Source organism: Piliocolobus tephrosceles, chromosome 21 (genome assembly GCF_002776525.5).
Source record: "Piliocolobus tephrosceles isolate RC106 chromosome 21, ASM277652v3, whole genome shotgun sequence".
NCBI classification, from domain to species: Eukaryota; Metazoa; Chordata; class Mammalia; order Primates; family Cercopithecidae; genus Piliocolobus; species Piliocolobus tephrosceles.
In genome coordinates this window covers 19,659,770-19,677,803 of record NC_045454.1, presented here as the reverse complement: position 1 = coordinate 19,677,803, position 18,034 = coordinate 19,659,770, and the positions used below count along the sequence as shown (strand labels likewise).

At 47.5% G+C, this 18,034-nt stretch overlaps 1 protein-coding gene across 5 annotated transcripts in view; it reads left to right on the top strand.

The window, feature by feature from the left end:
- The window catches only part of SIPA1L3 (signal induced proliferation associated 1 like 3), a 249,459-nt gene that overhangs the window by 18,072 nt on the left and 213,353 nt on the right, over positions 1–18,034 (top strand). For 2 of the 5 annotated variants that reach the window (XM_031934742.1, XM_031934744.1), the window contains exon 1: positions 7,468–8,162. The exons of the other annotated variants lie outside the window; for them this stretch is intronic. The gene's annotated coding sequence lies outside the window, so the exon portion shown is untranslated. Of the gene's footprint in view, positions 1–7,467; positions 8,163–18,034 lie in introns of those variants that run through there. 5 annotated transcript variants of the gene reach the window in all.

Below are 18,034 nucleotides of genomic sequence, written 5' to 3'. Positions count from 1 at the left end.
AGACGGGCGGATCACAAGGTCAGGAGATCGAGACCATCCTGGCTAACACGGTGAAACCCCGTCTCTATTAAAAAATACAAAAAACTAGCCGGGCGACGTGGCGGGCGCCTGTAGTCCCAGCTGCTTGGGAGGCTGAGGCAGGAGAATGGCATAAACCCAGGAGGCGGAGCTTGCAGTGAGCTGAGACCCGGCCACTGCACTCCAGCCTGGGCGACAGAGCGAGACTCCGTCTCAAAAAAAAAAAAAAAAAAAAAAAAAAAATCATGACAAACAGGTTAGTAATGCATGGCGTTCAGACCTTCCCATGGCTGCAGTGTTACTAGGCAAGAGGAATTTTTCAGCTCCATTGTTGTCTTATGTGCCCACCCTTGTAAATGTGGTCCATCGTTGACTGAAACAGTGGTATGCAACACATGACTGCATTAAGGTGGAGGGTGTTGAAATTTTGGGAAGGGTGGCCAGACCTGTAGGAGGTGAGGGAGTGGAAACAGCCAGTGCAAAGGCCCTGAGGTGAAGGGCCTGGTGAGATTGAGGCCCACATGGCTGGAGCAGAGTGAGTGGGGAAGAGTGGGAGGGATGAGGGTAGAGAGGAGACATTTGCAAATCTCTTAGGGACCTGCACAGGTTTGTCTTTTCTCTGATTGAGAAGGTAAGATTTTTCAGGGTTGATTGCATTTTTTTCTTTTTTTTTTTTGAGACAGAGTCTCACTCTGTTGCCAGGCTGGAGTACAGTGGCCCAATCTCAGCTCGCTGCAGTCTGCGCCTCCCAGGTTCAAGTGATTCTCCTGCCTCAGCCTCCTGAGTAGCTGGGATTACAGGTGCGCACCACCACGCCCAGCTAATTTTTGTATTTTTAGTAGAGATGGGGTTTCACCGTGATGGCCAGGCTGGTCTCAAACTCTTGACCTCGTGATTCACCCACCTCGGCCTCCCAAAGTGCTGGGATTATAAGCGTGAGCCACCATGCCCGGCCGATTTATTACAATTTTGAAAAGTCTGACTAGTGACCACACGTATATGGAACCAAAGCAACAAAAATAGGGCACCCAGTTTCCTTCCCAAGAGACCACCGCCATTCCAGTTTCCTGCTGGCGACCAGTTCCTTGACGTTATCTGAGGGAGTTTCCTGTCTTGTATTAGGTCGAACTGCCTGACATTGTGCTTTTGTGGGTCAAGAATGGTTGAATATTGGCAATTTTATGAGGTTCAGCCTCATAAAATGAGGCTCTCAGGAACATGAGGAATTTGGCCAAGGTTTTCCTGCCGTAAAGAGTTGGTAGTCCTCCCCCGATTCCTCCTGCATCTCACCATCCTCTTTCAGTGACAGGCCCAACAGTGCCTGTGACACCAGGGCGTGAAAACCCCTGCCCCCACTTGTAGCCTCAAACCAGGGCTTGCTATTAAGCCCAACAAGAGGCTGCCCCTTCCCACAGGGACCTCACCTGCCTTATGGTGCTAGTCACTTTGCCTTTCTGCATCTTGGTGCCACCAGTTTTGAAAGCACAGCTCCCAGAGGGAGGGACACCCGCAGACTCTTGCTGGATGTTTGGTGTGGCTCACGTGGTGGGGGTGCTCTCTGGAACTCGTGGGCATTCTGGATCAGTCACCAAGCACAGTAGCTGGCAGAGTACCCAGCTTGAGGTGTCTGTGGGAATTTCTGCTGGGACCAGGTGGCTCAGGCTTGGGGAGGAGGCCTGAGGAGCCGCGCACCTCCCTGTAGCGATGGGAGACTTGCAAGTCGTTGTGGAACCCCAGGACACTGGTCTCAGTCCTGTGGGAGCGGGTGGGGGTGAAATAACCTTAAAGGAGATACGGTGCCAACTTTGGAAGAGCTCAGTCGGGAAGTTGTGCCAGTTGGTAAGCCTTTGGCTGCAAGCAGTAATAATAGCATCAGCAGCAACAACTGCAGCAGCAAGTAGGCAATGTATGTAGCGTCTGCTGCATGCAAGACTGTGCCAGGCCCTTCACATGAAGCCACTCCTTTAAGCCTCCCGACAGCCCTGGAAGATATTATTCTCCCTTTGCAGATGAGGTAACTAAATTTGAATAACTTGTTCAAGGTCAGGCAGCTAGAAAAAGGTGGTGACATGATTTTTTAATTTTTTTAGATTCAGAGGGTACATGTGCAGGTTTGTTACATGAGTATATTGTGTGATGCTGAGGTTTGGGGTACAGATCCTGTCACTCACATAGTGAACACAATACCCAATAGGTAGATTTTCTTTTCCTTTTTTTTTTGAGATGGAGTCTTGCTCTGTCGCCCAGGGTGGAGTGCAGTGGCGCAATCTCAGCTCAGTGCAACCTCCGCCTCCCAGGTTCAAGCAATTCTCCCTGCCTCAGCCTCCCGAATAGCTGGGACTACAGGTGCCACCCCCTCCCCCCTCTGCCCCACCATGCCTGGCTAATTTTTGTTTGTATTTTTTAGTAGAGATGGGGTTTCATCTTGTTGGCCAGGCTGGTTTTGAACTCCTGACCTCAGGTGATCAGCACTTGGCCTCCCAAAGTGCTGGGATTACAGGCATGAGCCACCGCACCCAGCCCCCAATGGCAGATTTTCTTTCAGTCTTGCTCTGTCACCCAGGCTGGAGTACGGTGGCACGAATTTGGCTCACTGCAAGCTCCGCCTCCCAGGTTCACACCCTTCTCCTGTCTCAGCCTCCTGAGTAGCTGGGACTACAGGCGCCCCCCACCACGCCCGGCTGATTTCTTCTATTTTTTTTTTTTTTTTAGTAGAGACGGGGTTTCACCGTGTTAGCCAGGATGGTCTCGATCTCATGACCTCATGATCCGCCCGCCTCGGCCTCCCAAAATGCTGGGATTACAGGCGTGAGCCACCGCGCCCGGCCGGCAGATTTTCAACCCTTGCCCTGTTCCTTCTTGGCTTTTGGAATTTTCAGTGTCTATTGTTCTTGTGTGTGTGTGTATACCCAATGTTTAGTTCCCACTTAGAAGTAAGAACATGGAATGTGTGTGTGTGTGTGTGTGTGTGTGGGTGTGTACCCAATGTTTAGCCCCCACTTAGAAGTAAGACCATGGGCTGTGTGTTTGTACCCAATGTTTAGCTCCCACTTAGAAGTAAGAACATGGAGTGTGTGTGGGTGTGTGGGTGTGTACCCAATGTTGAACCCCCACTTAGAAGTAAGAACATGGGCTGTGTGTGTGTACCCATGTTTAGCTCCCACTTAGAAGAAAGAACATGGAGTGTGTGTGTTTGTGTACCCAATGTTTAGCTCCCACTTAGAAGTAAGAACGTGGGATATTTGGTTTTCTGTTTCTGCATTCATTCATTTAGGATATTGGCCTCTAGCTACATCCATGTTGCTGCAATAGACATGATTCCATTCTCGTTTAATGGCTGTGTAGTATTCCATGGTATATATGTACCACATTGTCTTTATCCAGTCCACCGTCGATGGGCCTCTGGGTTGATTCCATGGCTTTGTGGGTGGATTCACATGCTATTGTGAATAGTGCTGCGATGAACATACGAGCGCAGGTGTTGTTTGGTAGAACCATTCCTTTTCCTTTGGGTAGATACCCAGTAATGGGATTGCTGGGTGGAATGGTAATTCTATTTTTAGTTTTTTGAGGAATCTTCAAAAGCCACTGCTTTCCCCAGTGGCTGAGCTAATTTACATTCCCACCAACAGTGTATCAGCATGGTGATGTGATTTGGATTCAGGCAGTCTGACTCCAGAGCTGTATCTTAACTCCAAAGCTCTGTGTACTACTACAATGGTTTTCAAACCCCAGCAAGACCAGGTGCGGTGGCTCACACCTGTAATCCCAGCACTTTGGGAAGCCAAGGCAGGTGGATCATTTGAGGCCAGGAGTTTGAGGCCAGCCTAAGCAGCATGGTGAAACTCCATCTCTACTAAAAATACAAAAATTAGCCGGGTGTGGTGGCGCACACCTGTGGTCCCAGCTATTCAGGAGGCTGAGGCGGGAGAATCGCTTGAACTTGGGAGGCGGAGGTTGCAGTGAGCCAAGATTGTGCCACTGCACTCCAGCCTGGGCAACAGAATGAGTGAGACTCCGTCTCAAAAAAACAAACAAAAAACCCTAGCAAGGATCAGAATCCCCAGAGGGCTAGGTAAAACAGAGATTGCTGGGCCCCACCTGATTCTGTAAGTTCCCCATTCTGTAAGTTCCTGATTCTGTAAGTCTAGCTTGATAATTTGCATTTGTGGTGACACTGGTGCCTTTGGTCCAGGAAGCACGTTTTGAGAACCACGAGCTACTGTAATAGGAAGCCCAAATGAAATTGGCCTCAAATAACGAGATTTATGATCTCATATAACAAGCCTGTAGGTAGGCAGCACAGGAGTTGACTAAGCAGTTCCCCAATGCCTCCAGGGATCCCATTCCTCTCCTTCAAGCCACCCTGCCATCCATGGTGTGTCTCCTGTGTCCCTAGGCTCCCTGCGTGGCCACAAGATGACTGCCAGGGCTCCAGTTGGCACACACTGACAGGGCCCATCCAGCAGCAGCAAGAGGGCATCTCTCACTCGCTGTGTATCTCTTTAAGAGTGAGGAAACCTTTCATTGATTCCCTACCTCCCATATATCCCTCATATCTCATTGGCCAGCATTGTGATATGTGACCCTGCCCCGAGAAACCAGCCAAGGGCCAATTAGGATTGACCCTCTGGAGCTGGGGCCTGGGGCCTGGGGCTAGCCTTACCTGAAGTAGGTAGCACAGGGAGGAGAGTGGCTACAGGAATAAAATCAGAGTACCATTTAGGAAAGGACTGGGAAAGGGGGAGGGGTATTGGGTAGGCAGACAATTGGATTTGCTGCAGAAATAAGTGGAACAGAGTGAAAACATAATGTCCATGCATTTTTGTCATCGTGCTTACCAACTTTGTTTTGTAATTACCTGAATCAGGACTTACCTTTTGTTCTCTAATCATGCCCACCTTTGAAACTGTGCACAGAGTCCCTGTACCATAAGAACTCTGAATCTTGTTGGAATACCAAGTATGTTGTCTGATAATTCAGGGAAACCTGAGCTGAGTGATGAGGCAGCAGTCTGAAGGTGCGTGGACTTTTTTTTTTTTTTTTTGAGACGGAGTCTCGCTCTGTCGCCCACGCTGGAGTGCAGTGGCCGGATCTCAGCTCACTGCAAGCTCCGCCTCCTGGGTTTACGCCATTCTCCTGCCTCAGCCTCCCGAGTAGCTGGAACTACAGGCGCCTGCCACCTCGCCTGGCTAGTTTTTTGTATTTTTTAGTAGAGACAGGGTTTCACCGTGTTAGCCAGGATGGTCTCGATCTCCTGACGTCGTGATCGCCCGTCTCAGCCTCCCAAAGTTCTGGGATTACGGGCTTGAGCCACCGCGCCCCGCTGGCCCAGCCGAGTGCGCGGTCTTTGAGAGCACTCACTCTGCTCAGAAGCACCTGGGTCTCACCCCTTTCTCTGCTCCTGACTCCCTCCCCCCTCCTCCTTCCCCTCCATGCAAAGGCTGAGTTGCCCCCTCTGAGGGTCATCCTTGGATGAAAGGAGAGGATGCCTGTCAAGTGCTTACCCCCAAGGGCCAGCATATGGTAAGTGCCTAAGAATGTGGCCTCTGCTATTAACATATTAAATGTGACTTTTTATGTGTGTATGTATGTGTTTGTTGTTTTTAAAGACAATCTTGTTCTGTCACCCACGCTAGAGTGCAGTGGTGCAATCATAGCTCACTGCAGCCTCGACCTCCTGGGCTCAAGCAATCCTCCCTCCTCAGCCTCCCATGTAGTTGGGACCACAGGTGCATGCCACTGTGCCTGGCTAATTTTTTAATCTTTCATAGAGACGAGGTCTCACTTTGTTGCCCAGGCTGGTCTCGAACTCCTGGGGCTCAAGTGATCTTCCCACCTTGGCCTCCCAAAGTGCTGGGATTACAGGTGTGAGCCACTGTGCCCAGCATAAATGTGACTTGTAATAAATATAATTTGATGATCCGGCACTCCCTCATCAAAAAAAAAAAGGAAGAAAGAAAAAGAAAAACATCTGAAAAGTGACCATCCCTTTTGCAGACTGAAATTTCCTGAGGATACCTGTTGGTACTGCTTGTGGCCACATTGTAAAGCCATTGCCCTTTGAGACTGCAAAAGGCTGAGGAATGCAGTGTGGGTTCTGAGCCAGACTGCTGAGTGCAAGTTCTGGATCCATCTTGGGCTCCCTGTTTTACTTTGGGCAAGCCACTTAATCTTGCATGTCTTAGTTTCCGTATCTATAAGGTGGAGCTGGTAACGGTACTGTCCTCCTAGGTTGTTGGGAGGATTCGAACGCATCAAAGCACGTGACATGCTTAGACCACTACAGCACCTGACCCAAAGCAGCGCTCAGTACAAGATATATCAGCTAATCTTTGAATATTCGGTGCCAGTTCATTCACAGGGGACTATAAACACCCTGTGAGCAGGGTTTATGTGGTTTTTGTTTACTACTGTGTCCCAGTGCCTGACTCAGAATAGACATTCTGTTTATATTTGTGTGTGTGGATGAAAAGAAGCATGGTAAGAGCCTTTCTTAATTTCTTTTCCTTCAGCTGCCTGGGATTTAAACTCTGGCCATGAGCTGATTACTCGGTATTTTGAAGGAATAAAGCGGACCTGATTGACTCTGAGGGCAGCATGTGATAAGTGCAGCTGATGGTTGTTGAGCATTTTTGTGAGCCACAAGCACAGTGCCCACCATAAAGATCTCACTTAGCCAGGCACAGTGGCTCATGCCTGTAATCCCAGCACTTTGGGAGGCCAAGGAGGGAGGATTGCTTGAAGCCAGGAGTTCAAGCCCAGCCTGGACAACACAGTGAGACCCTTATCTCTACAAAAATAATAATAAAGCTCTCACTGACTCCTCATCCCATTTCATAGATGAGAAAACTGAGGCCCAGTGGGAGCACCTGCTTCTCCTTGCAAGAAGAGCTTTAAAGTACTGGTTAAGGCCGGGCACAGTGGCTCATGCCTGTAATCCCAGCACTTTGAGAGACCAAGGCAGGTGGATCACCTGAGGTTAGGAGTTCAAGACCAGCGTGGCCAACATGGTGAAACCCTGTCTTTACTAAAAATACAGAAAAAAAAGTAGCTCGGTGTGGTGGCGCATGCCTGCAATCCCAGCCATATCTGAGGCAGGAGAATTGCTTGAATCCAGAAGGCGGAGGTTGCAGTGAGCCGAGATTGCATCACTGCACTCCATCCAGCCTGGGTGACCAAGCCAGACTCTGTCTCAAAATAAAATAAAATAAAATAAATAAATAAATAAAGTAGTGGTTAAAAACTAGAACCTTGGAGCCGCTTTACTTGGGTTAGATCCCCACCCCATCACTTTCTTCCTGTGTGACCTCCAGCCTGTGACTTGTTTGTTCAACTTCTCATCTGTAAAATAAGAATGCTGATAGTTTCTCCTTAGAGGGTCGCTGTGAGGGTTAGAAGAGAGAATTCATATGCAGTGCTTAGAACAGCCCCTTGTGCAGTGAGCATTCCGGTTGTGGTTGTTATTATTAGCCAGCCAAAGCTGTTTGGTTGTGCTTCCAAAGCTGGCTGGAAGAGTCCAGCGACCGCGTTTAATCATTAAGCTGCATCGCCTCTGCGAGCTAGCGCCTCCTCTGCACGGGCCAAGGAGCCCGCCTTTGGATTGTACGGTTCTGAATGAAGCATCCAGGCGCAAGCTCAGGGCAGGGGATGGTGTGGGCACAAGTCCAGCCCTGGCTCGGTCAGTGAACAGGTGGCTGTGCCTGAATCCGAGGTAACAGGCAAGCCGCCTTTGTTACCTTTGAGCTTTCTCTCAAGTCCATTCAGACTCCTCAGACCACGTGTCTGATGAGTAAGGAGGCCTTTTCTTTCCCTCCCCCAGAGGGACTGTTGGCAAAACAGCTTTCTTTGGGAATGCGCCTGTTCACGACGGACCAGCCATCTCCTGGGGAACTCCGGTGGCTGGCGTGTTCCTGCGGCTGTTGAATAAGTTGCTGTTAGGAGCTGGCACGGCAGGTTCCCGTTTCCGCATTCCAGACACCCACAGCGGACTGGGGGCGGGCACCACCGAGGTCGGCCTGGAGAGCCGAGGCAGGTGGCCTCGCCCTGGGAGGACCCGGGACAGGAGGAGCCCACCTTGGGGGGCTCCCCTGACAGCCACCTGCCCACTTTGTGATGAGAGCCGTGTTCGGGGAGTCTTTCAGGTGAGCGATGTTCGTTAAATGTGGCAGTGACTTGCCAAGAAAGTTAATCATGTTTCTTCCTCTCCGGAGTTAGACAGTTGTTGTTTTTTTTTTTTTTTTTGGTTTTTTTTTTTTTCCCCCCTTTTCTCCCTGAAATGTTTACCTGTCTGCTCCTAACTGTGAAGAAAGAGTGGGCCGGGTGTTGAGGGACTGAGAAAAATGGAGGACATTTCTCCCAAGAGAAGGAATCGGTGACTCTTTTAGTGAGCTGAGCTCCTGCTGGATGCAGACTTCTGTGCTGGGGCTAGGGCTGATGGCAGCCTGGTGTAGACGAGCTCTGTGGTCTCGCCTGAGTCCCCTTTCCTCTCTGGGCCTCAGTTTCCTCTTCTTGTGAAATGAGAACTAGCAGCAGTGCCCAGTGAGTCATCTATGTAAAGTGCTTCCAGCCTGGGCACTGAGCGGTGCTCAAGTGTCCCCACCCCAACCCCAGGCCCCCATTTTCCCTGTGTGACCTTATCTCTGACCTCTCAGCTGCTTGCTTGCTGTACCCCAGCTACACTGGCCTCCCGCTGTCCTCCCTCAGAGACTTTGCCCTGGCTGTTCCCTCTGCCTGGAACACTTCCCCTAGAATCCCCAGTGCCGCCTCCCACCTTCCCTCCCTCTTTCAAGTCTCTGTTCTGATGTCACCTTCTCCATGAGGCCTCTCTCCTTATTAAATTGCACCTTCTCCCTCACCCTCACCCTTACTCTCTGCTTTATTTTTCTTCATAGCATTTATTTCCACTCGACATGTTTTGTGTATGCTCTGCTTCCCAGCTCTAGGCTCCGTAGAAGCATAGGCACTTTTGTGTCCATCCTTGTAGAACCGTTCCTGGCACTTGGTAGATGTGGGCTAAATTATGATATGAATGAATTTGTATCAGGTGCAACATGGTCCAAGGATGGGTGGCCAGCCTCGTTTGGGGTTTGAGGAGGGTGTCAGCTTTTCCAGGAACCTGTGGCCGTGGGTGAGGCGGCATGCGCAGATGCCTCCCTCTGGTCACCCAGCGGCTCCCTGGCACCTGCCTGCAGCATCCAGCCCCCTGGCTTCCTGTTCCACAACCCCTGCAGTTTGTGCAGCACAGGCCTGGTAGTGACTCATCCGGGCAGCCTGGGTGCCTGTGGCATGGAACAGGAAAGCTTGGCCTAGTAAGTGGAGAGGATGTCAGGTTCATTTAGGAGAAGGCTGTGTGGAAGACACCACCCATATACACACATCCCATATATATCTCCAGCTCCTGCTTGCTGTTCCTGCAGGGGGAGGCCAGGGAATGCCTGGGAAGTAGCAATTAACCAGCCAGGCACAGTTGAGCCATCTCCCCTGCTTTAATGGGCAATAATTCTTGCTCTGGGGCTGAACAAGTTTTAATTAAATGGTGAGCTCGAAGAATCTGACCGTGTAATAGCTGACACATCCTCATCTATTTTCTAGCTCCTGGTGTCAGCAATTGATTCTGTAAAAATATCCTGGGCAGGGCTTCCCTGAGCTCCGTGGAGTGAGGTCAGTGGCCCTCTTGGATTTCTCCCAGCATGAGGCACCAGGGGACTGAGGGGCTGATGGACTTCGTGCCGCTCTAGCATACATCATCACACATCAGGACCTGCTGCTATTTTAAGAATGTGCAGAGCAGGAGGGAAGCTCTTCTACAACATTTAACACGTATGTCCCTTGAGCTCCCAGTGCGGGAGTTTGGGGTTGAGTTAGGGACCCTCCTATTACACTTATTTCATATAATACCTGAGCCCCAACCCTGTGGGTACACTACTTCTCTGGGCCACAGGTTCCTTATCTGGAAAATGGGGATAATTAATAGATGATTAAACGAGAAGTCAAAGTGAGATCAGGTGACTCAGCACTGTGTCTGGTGCATACATAGCACCCAGCAAATTAGATTTTAAAAAGATAATTCTTTATATGAATTATTTTCAAGCCCCTTTTTAATATTCACGGTCTGTCCCTTTTTTATGCCACCCCCCACTCCTATGTTAGCATCCTCCCGCAATCCTTCACCCATGGTAACAATCAAGGACTGTATGTATCTTTCCACATTCTTCTCCATGGTTGTATAATCCTATAGGAGATAATATTACACTTATTTTCTTGCATTTTGCTCTTCTCACATAGCAGTGCCATGTGGAAATGCCTCTGAGTCCTTGCGTAGTGCTCAGATTTGTTCTTTTTAGTGGCTACATAACACACAGTGGTGTGGATGCAACATAATTGATTTGGCCAAGACATCACTGATGGGCATTCCCTTTGCTTCTAGAGTTTTTTCTCCCCTCAAATTATTATTTTTATTGATAGCCTTCTTTAATTAGATTGCAGGTGTCCAACTTGTTTGGCCACCTTGTTAAGCTCTAGGCCTTTGAGAATGAATATGAAATAACAGTAGTATAATGATGCCTCTCATCCAGATAGAAGATATAGTTTTGGAGGGTTCTCACCAGGTCCAGCACTGTGTTGAACCGAAAAGCAATTTAAATGCTTTTTCATTTTTAGGATAATTAATAGATTCATCTCACTTAGCCAGATTAGTTGTGTTTAATGTACTTATTATGAAATAAGAGTGAAAGGACAGTTCATGTTTTTTCATATTAACAGTCTTGGTTGGAAATCAGAATGTGCAAGAGATTTTTGTTGGAATTTGTGATCGATTGTGTGTTTCTTTTTCAGGTGGCACTTTAGTTAGGGACTGTACTTGTCTTCAGGAAACTTGTACAGTGTTGTACTCAGATAGAGGTTTGTTCTAGTTATCTATTGCTGCACCACAAACCACCCCCAAACTTAAGGCCTTAAAATGACAGCAGTTTCTTATTTCTTGTGAACCTGCGGTTGACTGGGGCTCAGTAGGATGGTTCTTCTGCTTGTCTTGCTTGGGGTCTGTGATGTGGCTATAGTCAGAGGGTGGATGGGGCTGGAACATTCAAAATTGCTTTACTGAAATGGCACCTTGGGAATGACTGGGTCCATTTCTGTCCATGGTCTTGGGACCTCTTCTTTCATGTGGCCTGGCCAGCCTGTAGCTGGACTTATAACACGGCAGCCAAAGGCTTTGTGAGCCTTCTTAAGGCATAGATTTAGAACTGACCCCACATCACTTCTACTTCATTCTGTTAGTTAATGTGAGTTGAAGAGTCAGCCCAGATTCAGTATGGGAGGAATATCACAAAACAAGTTCCAGGAGGTGTGGTCCATTGGGGGCATCTTTCTATCCAGGCTACCACAGGGTTCATTTTCTCAAGTAAGAAGTACAGAGCTCAGCAGGCTAAGTTGGTGCTCACCCTCTCTCTGCTGCTCCAGGTCCCTCCTTATCTGTGTCACCATCCGTAGCCTCTTATTCATAAAATGGTTGCTCCACCTCCAGCCTGATATCCTTGTGATGGGCAGGCAGAAGCAGGGCTCTAAGGAAAGGAGACAGCACCTGTATCAGGAAACCAAAGCCTTCCCTGAAATCCTTAGCAGACTTCTGCTTGTGACTATTTGGCTAGAATTTTGTGACATGGCCACTCCTTGCTGCAAGGACATCTGCGGTTTTTCAGTTGGGCTCATTGCCACCCTGAGCAAAGGGTCAATAAGGAAGAAGATGGAGAGTGGACATATTGGGCATGTACCTGGCAACGCTCTATCCAGACAGCCACAGAAGTGGTGGGTAAACGGAGTCAGCATACATTCATTTATCAACTGTTTAGTAAATTCCTGGCATGGGCAGGGGCACTGAGCTTCTCCCAGAGACTAAGAGTGTGCAGGGTTTTTTGCAGACCTTGACCAGATCATTGCTGAGCTTACCTCTCTCATATCAGTGTTTGAAGTTAGTCTAATGATAAGAATAGTAGCTAGTCTCTTTAAGGGCTTACCTTGTGTAGAGGAACCATTATGAATACTTTTCATAAGCCAACTCAGTGAATCTTCACAGTGGCCCTATGAAGTGGGCACTGCTATCATCCCCTCTTCTCGGAGGCAGAAATAGGCACAGAGAGGTTCAGTAGCTTGCCATATTTCCTCTGAGGAGGCATGGTGGAGTTGAGATGCAGTCTCTCCTGGTCTGGCTCTGGAGGCATGTACTGAACCATTTGACTCTACTGCTTTGGTTAATTACAGGAAACATTTCTTGTTGAAATGAATATGTAATTGACAGCAGAATAAAACATGAAACAAAAACCACTTACTACTCCATCCTCTCCACTCCTACTTCCTGCCTCATTGGTCTCATCTGTCAGTAACCTAGTAGAGATTCTTCCTCACCTCTTTCTAAATGCATTAATTTTAAAAATCTTTTTAGAGTCTGGGTCTCACTGTGACGCTTGGGCTGGAATAGAATGGTTGTTTGGCTAATTTTTTTCATTTTGTAGAGATGGGATCCTGCTGTGTTGCCCAGACTGGTTTCAGACTCCTGGGCTCAAGTGATTCTCCTGCCTTGGCCTCCCGAAGCAGTGGCATTACAGGCATGAGCCACCATACCTAGCCTGTATTCACTTTTTAAAGATGGCCTTTGGACACACAGAATTGGATTAATCATAATGCGTGGTGCATGATACACTGGCATTTTTTGGTCTGTGAAATAATATTTGTCTATTGTAATGAACAGCCATTAGCCCACTGTTTGCCCAAGAACTTGAATATTACCCGTAACTTACATGTACCTATGTGGTACTTCCCATTCACTTTCTTGCCTACTCTCAAAAGTGACTACCATCTTGAATTTTTTGTTTATTATTCTTTGTCTTTAAAAGAATGATTTTTGAACTTTATCAAAATATGGCTGAGTGTGGTGGCTCGTGCATGTAATCCCAGCACTTTGGGAGGCAGAGGCAGCAGGATTTCTTGAGCCAAGGAGTTTGAGACCAGCCTGGGCAACATGGCGAGACCTCATTTCGACAAAAAATTTTTAAAAATTAGCCAGGTGTGGTGGCATGCACTTGTGGTGCCAGCTACTTGGGGGCCTTAGGAGGAAGGATTGCTTGAGCTCAGGAGGTTGAGGCCGCGGTGAGTCTTGTTCGTGCCACTGCACTGTAGCCGAGGTGACAGAGTGAAACCCTGTCTCAAAAAAATAAAAATAAAATAAAAAAGGCTGGGCGAAGTGGCTCATGCCTGTAATCCTAGCACTTTGGAAGGCTAAAGCGGGTGGATCACGAGGTTAAGAGATTGAGACCATCTGGCCAACATGGTGAGACCCCATCTCTGTTAAAAATATAACAAAATTAGCTAGGCATGGTGGTGCGCACCTGTAGTCCCAGCTACTCAGGAGGCTGAGGCAGGATAATCGCTTGAACGCAGGAGGTGGAGGTTGCACTGAGCTGAGATCATGCCACTGCACTCCAGCCTGGGCGACAGAGCGAGACTCTACCTCAAAAAAAAAAAGATACACTGTACATAGTCTTCTGAGACTTGCACTTTTCACCTAATATTATGATTCTGACATTGATTTAGACTGGTACCGCTGTGACTCATGCATTTTTATTTACTGCCATGTGAGTATTCCACTGGCTGGATATACCATGTTTTTGTTTTAGGCATTTGCATGCCAATGGACGTTTAGTTTTCAGATATTTTGCTGTTCACAGGCTGCTGTGAATGTTGTTACACTTACTTCCTGGTGCACATGGACAGGCATTTCTTTTAGGTATGTACTGGACATGTGATTTCTGGATTGTAGGTTGTGATTATCTTTAACTTTGCCAGATATTACTGAGCTGCTTGTTAAACATCCCACCAAGGATGAGTTTCTTTTATTCAGTGTCCTTGTCACATTTGGTTTTGTAAAGCTTTTTTACTTTTGCCAGCCTAATGGATAGGAAATGAAATCTTGTTGTGGTTAATTTACCCCTGAAGACTAGTAAGGCAGAATATCTTTTCATTCATGTTTCTCCTTCTGGATATTGCTTGCTCATCACTTCTGCTTCTTTTTCTTTTTCTTTTTTTTTAGATGGAATTTTACTCTTGTCGCCCAGGCTGGAGTGCAGTAGTGCGATTTTGGCTCACCACAACCTGTACCTGCTGGGTTCAAGCAATTCTCCTGCCTCAGCCTCACGAGTAGTTGGGATTACAGGCACCTGCCACCACACCCAACTAATTTTTGTATTTTTAGTAGAGATAGGATTTCATCATGTTGGCCAGGCTGGTCTCAAACTCCTGAGCACAGGTGATCTGCCTGCCTCAGGTGATCTGCCTGCCTCAGCCTTCCACAGTTCTGGGATTACAGGTGTGAGCCACAGTGCCTGGCCACTTTTGCTTTTTTCCTATTGAATTGTAGGTGTTCTTTATGTACTGTGGCTGCTAATCCTGGGGTGGCGGCCTATTTAATGTAATGAAAGTTTATGATCCTCAGGTCATCCTTTCTATGGTTGTTTTCTCTCCCCTGCTATTCTCCCCCGAATTCCATGATACCTTTTTGTGTACCCCCTGTTCACAGTGATTCACTCTTTGAAACAGTCCTCAACTTCTGGGCATTTGTGTATGTTAGTACAGATATATGACTATATCTGTTCCACCCACTGTGCTGTGGCATTTTGGTCTCAGATATATCTGTTAGGATTAGTTTCAACTGCAGGTTGGCTATGGTGGTGCACACCTGTAATCCCAGCTACTCAAGAGGCTGAGGTAGGAGAATTGCTTGAATCCAGGAGGCGGAGGCTGCAGTGAACCGAGATCCCACCATGCACTAGGCAACAGAGCGAGACTCCATCTCAAAAAATAAAAATAAAAAAATAAAAGAAGAAAAAGATTAGTTTCAACTGCATGTAATTTAGTTTCAACAAAGTGACAGTGGCCTAAGCAAAATAACTTATTGCTCTCTCATATAAAGGAGCCCCGTAATAGACAGGCGAGGCCTATGTTCTCATCAGGGACCCAGGCTGCTCCCACCTTCTGGCTCCACCACCCTTATCCTGCCACCTCATGGTATGAGACAGCTGCCCAAGCTCCAGCCATTATGTCCCAGGAGGCAAGAAAGAAGAAAGGAGACTTAAGTTGTACATGGCAAGTCTCCTTACACCTTTGCCCAGAATTTAATCTCACTACTATATGTGGCTGCAGGGGAACCTGGGAAAGGTAGTTTTATTTCCCGTGGCCTTATTCTTAGCTAAAATTTAGATTTGATTGCTAAGTTAAAAGGGGAGACTCAATATTGGAGTAGGCAGCCGGTAATGTTACTAGTTCTGAGGTGTTCCCTAATAGCGGAGCTGAAAGGAGCCATCAGACACCAGAATGGTACTGTAGATGATGCCCCGCCCCCCGCACTTTTGGTTCTTTGATTAATTACACAGATATTTATGGAGTACCTGTTTTGTACAGGCACTATTCTGGGAGCTGGGAAGAGAGTAATAGAAAAGCAAACGAGGTCTCCACCCTCGCAGAGCTTGTATTTTAAAACAGCAGCTAGATAGTAAGCAAGTCAGTTACTTAGTGAGTCAGAGATAAAGAGGTGTGAAGAAAAAATAAAGGAGGGCTGGACCTAGAGGCTCTCAACTGTAATCCCAGCACTTTGGGAGGCTGAGGCAGGAAGATTGCTTGAGCCCAGGAGGTCAGGGCTGCAGTGAGCCGTGATTGCACCGCTGCATTCCAGCCTGGGTAACGGGCAAGATCCTGCCTTAAAAAAAAAAAATTGCTTTACCTCTTACTAACTTACAACCACTCTGTTTTCTTCTATATCCACCACCATCCACCCCCTACTGTATTATTTTAAAGCTAAATAGTTGAGTATCTGCAAGATAAGTATTCTTTAAAGACATATGGCAAGACCGTTTTAATCATGACAATAATTAACATTAATTGCTTATATCATCTGGTATCCACACAGTGTTAACATCTCAGATCATCTCATAAATATATTTCTAGAATTGGTTTGTTCCAATCAGGACCCAACCGGGCTCACCATTGGATTTGGTTCATCTGCTCGTGAAGCCTCATTTAATCTATGGCTTCTCCCTCCCTCCAGCTCACTGCAACCTCGGTCTCCCAGGTTCAGGCAATTCTCCACCTCAGCCTCCCTAGTAGCTGGGATTGTAGGCATGTACCACCACACCCAGCTAATTTTTTTGTATTTTTAGTAGAGATGGGGTTTCACCATGTTGGCCAGGCTGGTCTCAAACTCCTAACCTCAAATGATCCTCCCACGTCAGCTTCCTAAAGTGCTGGGATTGCAGGAGTGAGCCACCACACCTGGCTTGTTTTTTCTTTGTTTTCTCTTGCAGTTTGTTTGTTGAGAAAAGCCATGTCATTTGTCCTGTATATCATAGGCCTGGATCTGACTGATCATATCCCTGTAGCAGTGTTTAACTTATTCTTCTATCTCTTTGTTTCCTATAAATGAATCATTGGATTTGCAGAGTAGGTGAATTTCACATTTGAGATGCACACACACACACACACACACACACGCATACACACTCTCTCTCTCTCTCTTTTTTGGCAGGGAGGGCTAGCCATCCTCCTAGGTTTTGCTGTGTATGTCCATTAGGTATGGAAAACTGGTGGCCCCTTTCTGTGTTCTGTGGCATTAGTGACCGTGGATGACCATTGCTCAGAGCCATTACTTCATTTGGGGTGTACAAAAATTATGCCGTTGTAATTCTGTTCACCTCTTCATTTATTAGACTATTCCTCTAGAGAGAACCTGCCCCTCATCTATTATTCAGTTATCCCGAGGGTACTGGCTCTTTTGAACTTTTGTTTGCCTTAGAAATGACAATTGAACAGTTGGGCTGGTGGTTTCTAATCTGTTGTGTTTTTTTTTCCCCCTGCAGAGATTAAAATCTTCTTTGTTTTTATGTTCATTCATTTGACATTTGCCGGTCTCCACCACTGCTCATACCCTGTCCTGAGCTTGCCAATAAACAGATGAACCAGTCCAGTCATCTCATTGTGTGGGCACGGCTGCTGCAGGCCTTACCTTTGACCGGGTGGGGCCTTATGGGTGTTTGTCCGAGTAATGAGACTGTTGACATTCCCATCTTTCTCTCTCTTTCCCCTGTCAGGCATTGTCAGACCTTTAGTCTTTGGTGACTTCCTGCTCTGCGCCAAGAAATTAGTCCTTTATGCTTAGGGCAGAGGTTTTTGAGTATTTGGATTTCTTCTGATCTGAAACTCCATTCCTAGACAAAAGAACAATAAAGGGCTCTGCTCCATTGCAGAGGCAAGCCCTGGTAACCTGGCCAGGGGCGAGCTCTGACCCCAGCCACTGTTGTCTGAGTCATAAACTCTTGAGAGCAGTAGCACGCTTGAAATCATTTAGATGCTTTGGGATCAGTTATTCATTATATTGCACGATATCTAAGGGCCTCTTTGCTGCTAGAGATTATAGCACATTCCTTCTGGGGGCAGAGGATTTATTGTTCAGTGATGTGCAAACTCATTCATTCATTCCATTGTTAACTTCTCCGTTCAGCAAATATTTACTGAACTTCGCATATGCTTCCAGTGCTGGGGACCGAGCCCGCTCGTCCTCCTGGAGTTGATTGTTTAGGTTGGGGGACACAGTCAAGGAAGAAGTAAACAGATTAACAAGATAATTCCAGATGGGGATGAATAATGCTGTGGAGTCAGGAAAGGAGAATGGTGAGAGAGATGCACCTGGAACTGGAAGGGATTGTGGGAGGCTGGACAACTGGGGTGGTTGGGGGAGAGCCTCCCCAGGGTGGTGACATGCCAGCCGAGAGTGGAGTGGTATGCAAAGGTGCCAGCCTTGTGAAAGATCAGGGAAGAGCTTTCCCAGCAGAGGGAACAGCAGGTGCAAAGGCACTGAGGCTGGAATGAGTTTGACGTGTGGAGTGGGGGGTGAGGAGAAGGGGGAGGGCAGGCAAGTGGGGGAGCCTGGTGAGAGCGTGGGTTGATTCAGAGTGTCCTCCCATGCCCTCTG